The following is a 16,086-nucleotide window of genomic DNA, read 5'->3' as shown; positions in this document are numbered from 1 at the left end:
ACGAACGTCCATTTACAGGTGTTAGAAGCGATGACGATTGGTATCAATATAGTGCTGCAATCTTATCATGGACTGAGTGGTATTCCTTATCACAATGGCACTTACTGAAACACATGCTCTGACAATTCCCTATTTCATATCTTCAGATGTAGCTGGAACGTTTTTATAAACAATGTCTTTTACGAATCCTCACAGACAAAAACCCAGAGGCATCAAGTCTAGCGAACGAGCCGACCACGAAACATATCCTCCGCGTTCATTCCAACGATTTGGGAACTGTCTCTGCAACTCATTTCTGCCCATCAGCGAAAAATATATCGAATGCCCATCTTGTTGGTACCACATTCTGCTCCTTGTTCCTAAAGGTATTTCTTCTATTAACAGACCTCATGTTTCTTGCAGGAATGTGGTGTACTTCCTACCCTTAAGATTTCCTTACATAAAATAGGGGCCTATATTTCCGTTCTCCAGAATTCCACACCATACATTCAAAAAAAAATGGCTCTGAGCACTATGGGACTCAACTGCTGTGGTCATTAGTCCCCTAGAACTTAGAACTACTTAAACCTAACTAACCTAAGGACATCACACACATCCATGCCCGAGGCAGGATTCGAACCTGCGACCGTAGCAGTCGCACGGTTCCGGACTGCGCGCCTAGAACCGCGAGACCACCGCGGCCGGCACCATACATTCACCGACCATGGTTTTTAGTGTGCCACTCTTGCTGCCTACATGGTTTTTCAATTGCCGAATAATGCAAGTAATGCAAACTAACATTTACTTGGTTCGTGAATGAAGCCTCGTCAGTAAATAAAATCAAATGGTTCAAATGGCTCTGAGCACTATGGGACTCATCTGCTGCGGTCATCAGTCCCCTAGAACTAAGAACTACTTAAACCTAACTAACCTAAGGACATCACACACATCCATGCCCGAGGCAGGATTCGAACCTGCGACCGTAGCAGTCGCACGGTTCCAGACTGCGCGCCTAGAACCACGAGACCACCGAGGCCGGCAAATAAAATCAAATTAATAAATCTGTCATCCCTCTGAATCTGAAGTTGAGCCCATAGTCAGAATTCAGTGCGACGCATACAATCCGTACCAGTTAATTCTTGGTGGAGACTGATATGGTGAGGATGATGTTTATTGCGATGCAGAATCCTGACTACTCTGGCTCATGCCAGACTCCCTTGCGATTTGACCCGAACTAACACAAGGGCAAGAGTACCAATTTCTGATTCCTCGTTAGTAACCTTCCTTCTTCGAAGCGTTTAAGATCCAGTTGTTCTCAATTTATCATACATATATTTAAATGTACGACGTGTAGGGAGAGTACGTAGAGGTTATCTTTCAGTCTCTAGCTCTCACTGAATTTCGTTGACATTCTCCTTAAATGAGAAGCAAATCGTCTTGTTCTTCGAAGGAATACATCATTCACATTCGCTTGATTCGACGATACCGTTCCTAATAATGTTGTATTGCGAAACCGTCGAATGATGTTTACATGTCAATGGCACGTTAGATGGATACTCCTTATCCGGCGAGTATTTACTATTTTCACGATATACGAGAGAGAATTGGCAGAGCATGTGATTCGATAAGTAATAAGTGATAAGCTATGAGTGATAAGGAATACCACTCTATCCATGATAAGAAGAGCGCAGCACTGCAGTGATACCAATAGTCATTACTTCGAACACCTGCTGTAAATAGACGTTCATGCCACCTTTTCGACCTTCGTTGACCTTCAGAGACCTTACTGCTACATATCATTGGATTCGTCTCGACAGCTGCTATTAGAAAATAAGTACCAAATTATAGAATCCCATTCAAAAAAAACGAAGTAGTTCATATCTCGGACGCGACCTCACCGAGCAACATAAAATCAACGTCACATTGTGGCCCCCGTTATCCCATGCCACATTTGTCCCGCAAACGTTTCTGCCCTTTTCATAATTTCGGAGCTATTCTAGGTGGCAACTGTTAGTGACTTACCTGTATGTCTTAAACAAATCATCTGATGTTGACAAAGTCGTCCTTTGAAGAAATATTGACCTGTGGGACGTTGACATCCGGCAGATCACCCGTGAATTACTTTGAAATTTTTATCATTAGAGATGTCTTGGGTCAATTGCAGAAATAGTTTATTGGGTTTACAAACAGTGAGAAATAGGAATTAATTTTTTGTGTGTTGTGTTGTCGTCAATGAACAACCTAAAACATTATTTTAATTTATTTGTGGATTACTGTATTTTGCTTGTCACAACATTCCACCTTTCACTAATATTTGGTGGGAAATATTTACTTTAACAATCAAAAAATGCTACGTGGCACACCGTCACATACAGTTGTTTCAAATTTTTTTCGGGAAACCATTTTCACATGCTTCGTGAATTTCTCAGATAAGATCATTGGTGACAGATACCATATAAGATTAGTAAGAGATATCTAGGCACCTCAGGGGAGAAATCGTGAAGAGATCTTCGATGTGCTATGCCCATTCGGCAACTGAGTATTCAAATGTTTAGTCCTGAAGAATTTTTCATTTCATATTACGTCAGTCATTTTGGCAGGAAATTGTACATTATTAATATATGTGTCGGTAATAAACTGTTAAATACGGTGTTATATACGCTCATATTCCAGTAATATTTTTCCTGTTTATTATGCACGATTGCGAATGAAATAATTTGGAACTGCTTTCAGAGTTATACAGTTTTAGTGTCGGGCGCTGGTGAATGGCTACTTTTAACAAGGCGGCCATAAAACCATTCCGATAAATCTTTTGAGACGGCAGCCATAAGAGTCGTCATCCACCATAACTCGTTCCTCAGTACCTGCCGAAGGCCACGACCTTCTGCATCCGTTTGCTGTCACGGGTAGCCGCTCTATTCTTCGTTAGCCCATAACCATTTAAACGTGAGAAAATGCCATGAAGCCAGATACCGTGGCATACAATTAAAACCCATGCCGCTGATTTGACACCTAGGCCTGCTCCTGGATATACCGAATTTCCTGAAACAACATAGGACACAGTCCACCTGACACCAAACGTAACCACTACACACTGTAAGGAAACATGAAATTAAAATAGAGGCGTGTTGTTTCCATATTATGCACGATGTTTCGACAACCAACGAAACTGTCATCTTCGGATGCTGTGAGTTCTGCTGTTTGGGGTAATCCTCGCTTGCATTCCAATCAGCATATGAACTTTTGATGGCCTCACACTGCTGTGTGGAAGACGAGTTAGACAGCTGACGCCTACTACGCCCCTTGATGCACTACTATTCTCTGAAACGCATATCCCAACTCTGAAGGCCGACGAGATACTAATAAACTGACTGCGGGACCCTAGACCTTATTTATACTAAACTTCTACCCCTGTTCATTGAGTTTTCCGATATCCTCATTTCGGTACACCGCTTAATTACGTTCTCCCAGAGAGTTGGATTTGGTGCATCATTGTCATGATCGTGGTAGCGTTCGGTGACAGTTGATTTCTTGGTTGTTTCAGTCAGAGATATCGCCGATGTTCCTTTCATCTCTTCTCGACTAGTCTAATGTGATGCCCACTAAGACATGGCAATTTCCAAGGACTGTAGTGCACACCTGGGTTTCAGAGACGTAGAATGTCTGTAACACAGAAATAATTTGTCTCACTTTCACTGAATTGAAATGATCTTATGGCATTGTTGGCCAGGAGGCCTCATACAGGGAAGTTCGGCTTCCATATTGCAAGTCCTTTTTAGCTGACGCCACTTCGGTGACTTGCGAGTCAATGATGATGAAATAATGATGAAGGACACACAACACCCAGTCATCACGAGGCAGAGAAAATACCTGACCCCGCCGAGAATCCGACCCGGGACCCCGTGCTCAGGAAGCGAGAACGCTAACGCAAAACCACGAGCTACGGACTTTACCTTCATTAAGCCGTGTGGAATACAATCAATGGCTTGGTTCCATAGGTATCTACCGATCTTCCCGTATACAGCACCAGCATGAGGTAGATTACTTCTCTTTCTCTGTCTCAGTCTCAACCTTTTCCAGATGGGTTCTCGAATATGACGGTGTTGTTATTGTCTTCAGCAAAGTCCTCCTTGCCTGAAAGTGTTCTAGCCCTATGGATCAGTGTCTTTAGCATCGACTTTCATTGTCATAAATGATGATGGCTCGAGGTGAGTACGTCAGTGTTTGCAAGCTTTCTCCGTAGACTGTGACCCAGGGACCCGACGTATTTTCTCTTAAGTAACAAGCCACGTAAAAGCCACTAGCCCTCTTTTTCATGTTTCATAGTGAATTTTGTGTTAGGATCGGTGGAATTTAACGTAAAAGAAAACACCACATATTTTTCCATTAACCGGCGATTTGTACCCAAGGAAGAAATAATACAAAGTATAAAAGCAGCCATTCGAGGTGTGGCCATGGTTACAGCTCAAAATATGTTACTGTCTCGCGCAACGTTTCCAAATGGTAATTTACACTACTGGCCATTGAAATTACTACACCAAGAAGAAATGCAGATGATAAACGGGTATTCATTGGACAAATATATTATACTGGAACTGACATGTGATTACATTTTCACGCAAGTTGGGTGCATAGATCCTGATAAATCAGTACCCAGGACAACCACCTGTGGCCGTACTAACGGCCTGGAAACGCCTGGGCATTGAGTCAAACAGAGCTTGTATGGCATGTAGAGGTACAGCTGCCCATGCAGCTTCAACATGATTCCACAGTTCATCTAGAGTAGTCACTGGCGTATTGTAACGATCCAGTTGCTCGGCCACCATTGACCAGACGCTTTCCATTGGTGAGAGATCTGGAGAATGTGCTGGCCAGGGCAGCAGTCGAACATTTTCTTTGACCAGAAAGGCCCGTACAGGACCTGCAACATGCGGTCGTGCATTTTCCTGCTGAAATGTAGGGTTTCGCAGGGATCGCATGAAGGGTAGAGCCACGGGTCGTAACACATCTGAAATGTCGTCCACTGTTCAAAGTGCCGTCGATACGAACAAGAGGTGACCGAGACGTGTAACGAATGGCACACCATAAAATCACGACAGGCGATACGCCAGTATGGCGATGACGAATACACGCTTCCAATGTGCGTTCACCGCTATGTCATCAAACACGGATGCGACCATGATGATGCTGTAAACAGAACTTGGATTCATCCAAAAAAATGACGCTTTGCCATTCGTGCACCCAGGTTTGTTGTTGAGTACACCATCGCAGGCGCTCCTGTCTGTGACGCAACGTCAAGGGTAACCGCAGCCATGGTCTCCGAGCTGCTAATCCATGCTGCTGCAAACGTCGTCGAACTGTTCGTGCAGATGGTTGTTGTCTTGCAAACGTCCCCAACTGTTGATTCTGGGATCGAGATGTGGCTGCATGATCCGTTACAGCCATGCGGATAAGATGCCTGTCATCTCGACTGCTAGTGATACGAGGCCGTTGGGATCCAGCATGGCGTCCCGTATTACCCTCCTGAACCCACCGATTCTATATTCTACTATGAGTCATTGGATCTAGACCAACGCGAGCAGCAATGTCGCGATACGATAAACCGTAATCGCGATAGGCTACAATCTGACCTTTATCAAAGTCGGAAACGTGATGGTACGCATTTCCCCTCCTTACACGAGGCATCACAACAACGTTCCACCAGACAACGTCGGTCAACTGCTATTTGTGTGTGAGAAATCGGTTGGAAACTTTCCTCATGTCAACACGTCAACCTTGTGTGAATGCTCTGGAAACCTAATCATTTGCATATCACAGCATCTTCGTCCTGTCTGTTAAATTTCGCGTCTGTAGCATGTCATCTTCGTCGCCAGTACTTAACAGTGGGTGAGTGGAGTGCCGTAAATCGCCTGTATGAGCACGTTAGTATCATTACTCTTCCCGCTGGCGAGAGAAGTGCAACAATTTTTTTTTAAATGTGAGCATCTTTGATAGCAACATTAACGGCTTACTAGATCCGTAAACTTATAGGTAATTGAGTAAAGAGCTAACTCAAAAACGTCTTACAACTGTTACGCGGTTGACAAAGAAGTCCTATAGCGAAAAGCGCCTTCAGGAAAAGACTATTGCTGAACCATTAAGACTTTATGGATGCCGAAAGTGCACAAGGAACATGTTCATCCAAGGTATACAGTGAGCGCTATTGGTTCGCCCGCCCACAATAAGTGATCAAAAGTATCCGGACACCCCAAAAAACATACATTTCTCATATTACGTGCACTGTGCTGCCACCTACTGCCAAGTAATCCATGTCAGTGACATCAGTAGTCATTATACGTCGTGAGAGAACAGAATGGGGCGCACAGCGGAACTCACGGACCTCGAACGTGGTCAGGTAACTAGGTGTAACCTGTGTCATACATCTTTAGGTGAATTTCCACACTCCTGAACAACCCTAGGTCACGGTTACCGATTTGATACTGAAGTGGAAACGTGACGGGACACGTACAGATTAAAAGCGTATAGGCCAACCTCGTCTGTTGACTGGCAGAGACCGCCGACTGTTGAAGAGGGTAGTAATGTGTAATAGGCAGACGTCTATCCAGACCATCACACAGGAATTCCAAACTGAATCATGATCTACTGCAATTTCTATGATAGTTAGGCGGGAGGTGAGAAAACTCGGTTTTCATGGTCAAGCGGCTGCTCATAAGCCACACATAACACCGGTAAATGCCAGACGACGCCTCGCTTGGTGTTAGGAGCGTAAACATTGAACGATTGAATAGTGGAAAGCTGTTGTGTGGAGTGATGGATCAGTGGTGATCCGATGCCAGGGTGTTGGTACGGCGAATGCCCAGTGAACGTCATCTGCCAACAGAAAAATTCAGAGGCGTTGGTGATCGTGTTATTCGTGGAGGGGTTTGCACCCCTTGTTGTTTTGAGTGGCACTGTCTCAGCACAGGCCAACATTGATGTTTTAAGCAACTTCTTACTTCCCACTGTTGACGATCAATTCGGGGGTGGCGATAGCATCTTTCAACACGATAGAGCACCTGTTCGTAATACACGGCTTGTGGCGGAGTGGTTACACAGCAATAACATCCCTGAAATGGACTGGCCTGCACAGAGTCATGACCTAAATCCTGTAGAACACGTTTGAGATGTTTTGGAACGACAACTTTGCGCCATGCCTCACCGACCGACATCGATATGTGTCCTCTTTGCAGCACTCCGTGAAGAATCGGCTGCCAGTCACAAGAAACCTTCCAGCACGGGATTGAACGCATGCCTGCGGGAGTGGAAGCTGTCATCAAGGCCAAAGCATTATTGAATTCCATAATTATTGATGGAGGGCGCCACGAACTTTTATATCATTTTCAGCCAGGTGTCCGGACACTTTTGATCACATAGTGCACGACTCTACACCACTATAACACAGCAATATCGTAAAACTATTAGCTTGCGTACTCAGTGTCACTCGTCATAACAAAACTACTGATAAGCGAGCGAAGCAGTGCGTAGCATCTAGTCAGAACATAAATTTTAGTTAGGAGACGGTGGTAGCATTTAAACTTGCTAAATAACCGAAAAGAAGCTATTCTTAAAAACGATGTAGTAAGTACTGAAACTCTTTCATTAAAATTATAAGATCATTCAAAAAGTGATTTTTGTAACAAATAATACTGTGCCATGGGGTAAATTACTGAAACCATAAAGGAGCGAAAATCTATAACTCCTGAGTGCAGGCCATGTGAATAAACAACCCTACTTAACCACACATGACCAATGAAACTAACCTAGATCAATAAACAAAAAAGTACTAAAACTTTGTCCTCTCAAATACATAATGAATTTCATACAATCAAGGAGTTATGTGACAGCAGTACCTGAAAATCTGCTCAAATTAGTCTTTACTATACCATATTCCCAAAATTCAATATCCTTATTATCTTTGTCCCTCTGAAAGTCATTTTCCGGATACTTTTGGTCACATAGGGTAATCGATTGCCAAGTTCTTGACAACATTATCACGACCATATGTGGTCCTATCGGATTCGTATATCAAGAATTCGGCAGATTTTATCAGTAAATTAAATAGCGAAGTGGTACAGCTGGAGGACGTATTAGATAGCATGGATATGGTATCGCGGCCGACTATTGTTCCACTCAATGAAGTATTGCAAAAGCTGAATCGTATTTTTCCTTACGAAGTTGCAGAACTGTTTATATATTTCCCCACAAACACATTTTTCAAATGGAACGATAGGGTCTATGAAGAGACGGATGGTGGCATTATGGGGAGTTCCTTAAGGCCAGGTATAACAAACTTCTTCATGGAAAAATTCGAGGAGGAGACATTAAAAGCTGCGAAAAAGAAACAGAATACTTAGTTTCGGTACTGGAGGATACGATTGTTTCGTGGCGGTATGGCAGGGAGAAACTAAGCCGTTTTCACAAGTATCTCAACGGGACCCGTCCGAAGACTCAGATTACAATGGAGAAGGATGAGGCAGGCGGAAGACTGAATTTTCTTGATGTGCAAGTTTTTCGAGAAAGATGGTACCTTGCGCCACACGTTTTAACAAAAATCCACGCACACAGACCGTTACCTACAACGGGATTCGGATCATCACCCACAGAAACAGAGAGACACCATAAAAACGTTGGCGGATAGAGCAAGGAAAATTCACCAACCAGAACTGCCTGCGGCAGAACTGAAAAATCTCAGCAATGCCTTCCTCAAGAACGGTTATTCGTTCGCTGAACTGAAAATAGCTTTAACAGCACCGCGTAGAAATCACAGCGATGCCGAAGTGGCGGTAAAATTTTAAACTTTTCTTGGCATTTGTTAAGGATGTTACTGACCGTACAGGAAAAACTAGAAAAGTGGAAAATCTCCAAACACACCCCGAAGTTGCAAATTCACCTAAAATTGGCCAACGATGCTAGCCAACCACTGGGAGAAGCCGGAATTTATAGGATTGCAAGTAGTTGTGGGAAAGTGTAAGCGGGTACTATGAAATGAACTTTGAAGGAACGACTAAAAGAATACTAGGGCAGTTGCAGGCAGGGGAGACTGACAGATCAGCTTTTGCGGAACATGCTTTGCAGCCAGGAGACCACCACATTCATTTTGATAGGACTCTGTAGTTTGGAGTACATCCAGCAAATAATTGAGGACGTAGGCTGTAAGTGCTACTCTAAGATAAAGAGGTCAGCACAGTAGAGGAATTCGTGGCGCGCCGCGTCAAACCAGTCAGAAGACTGGTGACGTGGTAGGAAAAAAAAAAAAAAAAAGATTCAAGTACTGGGAACCACAAGCAGGTACCATGAAAGGTGATGCAAAGAGGCCATAAAGATTGTAAAACGCCGCAGGAATATAATAGGAATGAGGAGGGTATCACCATGTGGCTGATAGTAACAGCGCACAACTGCAGTCGCCTACGATTAACTGCGCTCGCAAAATCAAAACATGTGGCTTCACGCCACTAGACGAAAGCTGCCGGAGGAATTTTGCTGTAGTCAGTAGCGAGCCAGGGTATGAAATGGACTTTCAAAGAAGCTTCGATCCACCTTGAAAAAGTCCTCCAACGAAACGTTGGGTTTTAAGGTGAAATCCATTCGACCACAGCATAATAGTCCAAGACCTTCTGTTAATTGTGGCATTTTCGGCCATGAAACTTTACATTCTACGAGGAAACTTGTTTTAAGCTCTTAAAGGAGCAATTATGTTTCGATCCAAACAGTGAAGAACAGTTGCAATTCTTACTGACTTTTGTAAGTTCTTTGGAATAATCACACCTTGGTAAGAGGAAACCAGGTGAGCTCTGCATTTATGACGTGGTGGAATTAATAACGAAACCCACAAAAGGAAATAAAATCGTTTATATCCTAAGGTTAAAGAAGCATAGAGATTTTCGGCACTACGAAGCAGCATATGAAGATGCAAAATTCAACACCAAAGACCGGAATCCGTTACTTATACGGCTTTCAACCGCAATTCATTCGATATTTCTAGAAAGGAGACTTACCAGCAGAGTCCACAGCTCGTGGTCGTGCGGTAGCGTTCTCGCTTCTCGCGCCCGGGTCCCCGGGTTCGATTCCCGGCGGAGTCAGGGATTTTCTCTGCCTCGTGACGACTGGGTGTTGTGTGATGTCCTTAGGTTAGTAAGGTTTAAGTAGTTCTAAGTTCCAGGGGACTGATGACAATAGCTGTTAAGTCCCATAGTGCTCAGAGCCATTTGAAATTACCAGCAGTGTGAAGAGCAGTCGTAGTTGTTGCTGTTAGGTCCTGCCTAATCGTCTCTCATAGGGTGCATAAAGGATACTGCTTTCTTGGATGGTTATACAACAATTCAAGCACATCACATTAATGGATTCTATTACAATAAAGTAGACTGACAATACTTAACCTTGTGTCTACAATGTCGTGTCGCAAGTTATTGGCGGCATGCTAATAATCAATGTCTTTCGCTATGCAGTGTGTCCTTGCAAGTAACGGATTGTGTTGTTGTTGTTGTTGTCTTCAGTCCTGAGACTGGTTTGATGCAGCTCTCCATGCTACTCTATCCTGTGCAAGCTGCTTCATCTCCCAGTACCTACTGCAACCTACATCCTTCTGAATCTGCTTAGTGTACTCATCTCTCGGTCTCCCTCTACGATTTTTACCCTCCACGCTGCCCTCCAATGCTAAATTTGTGATCCCTTGATGCCTCAAAACATGTCCTACCAACCGATACCTTCTTCTAGTCAAGTTGTGCCACAAACTTCTCTTCTCCCCAATCCTATTCAGTACCTCCTCATTAGTTACGTGATCTATCCACCTTATCTTCAGTATTCTTCTGTAGCACCACATTTCGAAAGCTTCTATTCTCTTCTTGTCCAACCTAGTTATCGTCCATGTTTCACTTCCATACATGGCTACACTCCAAACAAATACTTTCAGAAACGACTTCCTGATACATAAATCTATATTCGATGTTAACAAATTTCTCTTCTTCAGAAACGCTTTCCTTGCCATTGCCAGTCTACATTTTATATCCTCTCTACTTCGACCATCATCAGTTATTTTACTTCCTAAATAGCAAAACTCCTTTACTACTTTAAGTGTCTCATTTCCTAATCTAATTCCCTCAGCATCACCCGATTTAATTTGACTACATTCCATTATCCTCGTTTTGCTTTTGTTAATGTTCATCTTATATCCTCCTTTCAAGACACTGTCCATTCCGTTCAACTGCTCTTCCAAGTCCTTTGCCGTCTCTGACAGAATTACAATGTCATCGGCGAACGTCAAAGTTTTTACTTCGTCTCCATGAATTTTAATACCTACTCCAAATTTTTCTTTTATTTCCTTTACTGCTTGCTCAATATACAGATTGAATAACATCGGGGAGAGGCTACAACCCTGTCTCACTCCTTTCCCAACCACTGCTTGCCTTTCATGCCCCTCGACTCTTATTACTGCCATCTGGTTTCTGTACAAATTATAAATAGCCTTTCGCTCCCTGTATTTTGCCCCTGCCACCTTTAGAATTTGAAAAAGAGTATTCCAGTCAACATTGTCAAAAGCTTTCTCTAAGTCTACAAATGCTAGAAACGTAGGTTTGCCTTTTCTTAATCTTTCTTCTAAGATAAGTCGTAAGGTCAGTATTGCCTCACGTGTTCCAACATTTCTACGGAATCCAAACTGATCCTCCCCGAGGTCTGCATCTACCAGTTTTTCCATTCGTCTGTAAAGAATTCGCGTTAGTATTTTGCAGCCGTGGCTTATTAAACTCATAGTTCGGTAATTTTCACATCTGTCAGCACCTGCTTTCTTTGGGATTGGAATTATTATATTCTTCTTGAAGTCTGAGGGTATTTCGCCTGTCTCATACATCTTGCTCACCAGCTGGTAGAGTTTTGTCATGATTGGCTCTCCCAAGGCCGTCAGTAGTTCTAATGGAATGTTGTCTACTCCGGGGGCCTTGTTTCGACTCAGGTCTTTCAGTGCTCTGTCAAACTCTTCACGCAGTATCATATCTCCCATTTCGTCTTCATCTACATCCTCTTCTATTTGCATAATATTGTCCTCAAGTACATCGCCCTTGTATAAACCTTCTATATACTCCTTCCACCTTTCTGCCTTCCCTTCTTTGCTTAGAACTGGGCTGCCATCTGAGCTCTTGATATTCATACACGTGGTTCTCTTCTCTCCAAAGGTCTCTTTAATTTTCCTGTAGGCAGTATCTATCTTACCCCTAGTGAGATAAGCTTCTACATCCTTACATGTGTCCTCTAGCCATCCCTGTTTAGCCATTTTGCACTTCCTGTCGATCTCATTTTTGAGACGTTTGTATTCCTTTTTGCCTGCTTCATTTACTGCATTTTTATATTTTCTCCTTTCATCAATTAAATTCAATATTTCTTCTGTTACCCAAGGATTTCTAGCAGCCCTCGTCTTTGTACCTACTTTATCCTCTGCTGCCTTCACTACTACATCCCTCAGAGCTACCCATTCTTCTTCTACTGTATTTCTTTCCCCTATTCCTGTCAATTGTTCCCTTATGCTCTCTCTGAAACTCTGTACAACCTCTGGTTCTTTCAGTTTATCCAGGTCCCATCTCCTTAATTTCCCACATTTTTGCAGTTTCTTCAGTTTTAATCTACAGGTCATAACCAATAGATTGTGGTCAGAGTCCACATCTGCCCCTGGAAATGTCTTACAACTTAAAACCTGGTTCCTAAATCTCTGTTTTACCATTATATAATCTATCTGATACCTTTTAGTATCTCCAGGGTTCTTCCACGTATACAACCTTCTTTCATGATTCTTAAACCAAGTGTTAGCTATGATTAAGTTGTGCTCTGTGCAAAATTCTACTAGGCGGCTTCCTCTTTCATTTCTTAGCCCCAATCCATATTCACCTACTATGTTTCCTTCTCTCCCTTTTCCTACACTCGAATTCCAGTCACCCATTACTATTAAATTTTCGTCTCCCTTCACTATCTGAATAATTTCTTTTATTTCATCGTACATTTCTTCAATTTCTTCATCATCTGCAGAGCTAGTTGGCATATAAACTTGTACTACTGTAGTAGGTGTGGGCTTCGTATCTATCTTGGCCACAATAATGCGTTCACTATGCTGTTTGTAGTAGCTTACCCGCATTCCTATTTTCCTATTCATTATTAAACCTACTCCTGCATTACCCCTATTTGATTTTGTGTTTATAACCCTGTAGTCACCTGACCAGAAGTCTTGTTCCTCCTGCCACCGAACTTCACTAATTCCCACTATATCTAACTTTAACCTATCCATTTCCCTTTTTAAATTTTCTAACCTACCTGCCCGATTAAGGGATCTGACATTCCACGCTCCGATCCGAAGAACGCCAGTTTTCTTTCTCCTGATAACGACATCCTCCTGAGTAGTCCCCGCCCGGAGATCCGAATGGGGGACTATTTTACCTCCGGAATATTTTACCCAAGAGGATGCCATCATCATTTAATCATACAGTAAAGCTGCATGTCCTCGGGAAAAATTACGGCTGTAGTTTCCCCTTGCTTTCAGCCGTTCGCAGTACCAGCACAGCAAGGCCGTTTTGGTTAATGTTGCAAGGCCAGATCAGTCAACCATCCAGACTGTTGCCCCTGCAACTACTGAAAAGGCTGCTGCCCCTCTTCAGGAACCACACGTTTGTCTGGCCTCTCAACAGATACCACTCCGTTGTGGTTGCACCTACGGTACGGCCATCTGTATCGCTGAGGCACGCAAGCCTCCCCACCAACGGCAAGGTCCATGGTTCATGGGGGGGAGTAACGGATATGGATCACAAATAACAGCTGTACCAGCGTCGTTCTTCTACTGTCCAGCGGAGGCTGGCAGGAGCGGCGCTTATGTTCTCTTAACCTACAGGCCGCCCCTGTCGTAGTAGGCGCGCTATTGGCTGACGTCATCTCACAGCCTTCTCTGTTCTTGCGTTCTTCACGTTCGTGCCGTCGCTTGTTGTTACACCAGTACATCCCCCCCCCCCCCTCCCCTCCACAAAGCGCTGGACCGTCGTCGTGTAGGGAGTGCGACAACGGCGGGGAGGCAGGAGCGAGGGCGCAGTGCTGGACCGGAAGCTGTGGCTGCAGGAGACGCCAAGCTTCCGGTCCTACCCCGCCATCCGGCCTTCGCTCTGGTGGAATCGACCAGAAGGATACGGGTCCACTTCCTGATGCCCTGAACCAGATGAGGAAAGCGGCTACTGCTGCGGTCTGGTCGGGTCCAGTTCCATCGGTCGGACGAGAGGAGGCGGAGAAGGCAAAGGCTCCGTCGTCATAGGGGCGCCTCGTGGTGTTGTGATGATACCCTCTGGCGGCTGTCCTCTGGATCCTAGAATCTGGGGGGAAAAACACTACAAGATCATAGTGCATATGACAGAGGCGAAGTTGGTTTTTGATGTCGGCGCTGCAAGCCATCTGGGCCTGAAATAAAATGCATCTAAGCGCCACGCCAGCGGACACCAAGCTGCTACCGACAAAAACCCAAAAAAAGACAACATAATGCGGCGCGAAATGATAATTGCAGCTTGAAGGTTCAGAAAAAACGTTCCGCTTCGCTGTTTGACTATGGATGGAACGGTGCAATAGTTAAGTGCTATATGCCATTGTATTCATATAGTGTTTCAAATTCATTCCGTTGTCAGACACTATTACTTCAGGTAAACCTTCGAGGCAAAAAAAAAAAGAGGAGAACACCTGAATTGTGCGACGTGACGTTGTCGAGTACACAGGCACAGCAAAAGGAAACTGGCTGTACGAGTCAACCTCAATCAACCAGCGCGAGTTCCAAAAAGGTCTCGCAAAGTCTATTGCACACGTTGCCATGGCAAGTACAACGAAGGCCAAGCAGAGAACTTTTGTGACGGAGAGGACATGCCTGTCACTGTAACGTCGTCTTTTCTATTTGGATGTTCATACCCTGCGAGGTTCAGTTTCGACGCGCTAACTGTTTCGTACCAACAATCCCCAATGTCCTTGGTGAAGTAACTACACTTTCTTTTGCAAAGCTTTAGGGATCAACACACGTGACTGTCCACTGTCATTTCGAACAACAGTTGCATCTTGTCAGGATCGAAGTAAACTAAGGATCGATCACTGAGCAATTCATCTTTAAGTTTTTGAAAAGCTGCTTGGCACTCATCTGGCAAAACAAAGGGGACATGTGATGTTTGAAACCTTCCCGGCATGCTGATTGTTCCATAAAAACAAGGGAGAACTGCCGTAAGTCAGTAACATCTTGCCACATCTTGTACATTGTATGTCATCAGTTGGGTTCTATTTATAGACCGGCGCGGAGGGGGGGGGGGGGTGGCAAACAATTCATATGTGTGACGATTTAACAATGTGACAGTGGCACGATGTTACTTACTTACGGCAGTTCTCCCGTGTTTTTATGGATCAAAGGGGACATTCTTGCAACGCTAGCGATGCAATGGAGTCGCGATTTGTGCAGCATTCGGTATGAACCAAATATAATAGTTCATTTCCCCTAAGAGTAACTGCAATTCTGTGACATAGAGAGCAAGTTGCAAATCTCGTATGGCTAACAAATGGCAGAATGTACACCTTGACTGTTTATGATATGACCATGATACACCAAATGGCTCTGAGCAATATGGGACTTAAATTCTGAGGTCAGCAGTCCCTTAGAACGTAGAACTACTTAAACCTAACGAACCTAAGGACATCACACATATCCATGCCCGAGGTAGGATTCGAACCTGCTACCGTAGCGGTCGCGCGGTACCCGACTGTAACGTCTAGAACTGCTCGGCCACCCCGGCCGGCCATGATATAGCAACTCAGGTTTAAAAAAAATCACACGGCATTCTACATTTCATTCCTGCCTCAGATAAAATATGAAACAAAGCATGTAAATTTGTAATACGTCCATCAGGTGTACGACCCGTTACGACAAAATCGTCCGAATAGTTAGAACAGTCTGGTACTTGTGCAGTCAGCTGTTCAAAATACCGTTGGAAAACAGAGGACGCGGAAGCACTGCCAAAAGGCAATGCAAATATTTAAACAAGCCCAAATGAGTATTTACTACACAAACTTTTTGAGATTAGT

This window comes from Schistocerca gregaria, chromosome 1 (genome assembly GCF_023897955.1).
Source record: "Schistocerca gregaria isolate iqSchGreg1 chromosome 1, iqSchGreg1.2, whole genome shotgun sequence".
NCBI lineage: Eukaryota > Metazoa > Arthropoda > Insecta > Orthoptera > Acrididae > Schistocerca > Schistocerca gregaria.
This window is presented reverse-complemented; position numbering follows the sequence as displayed.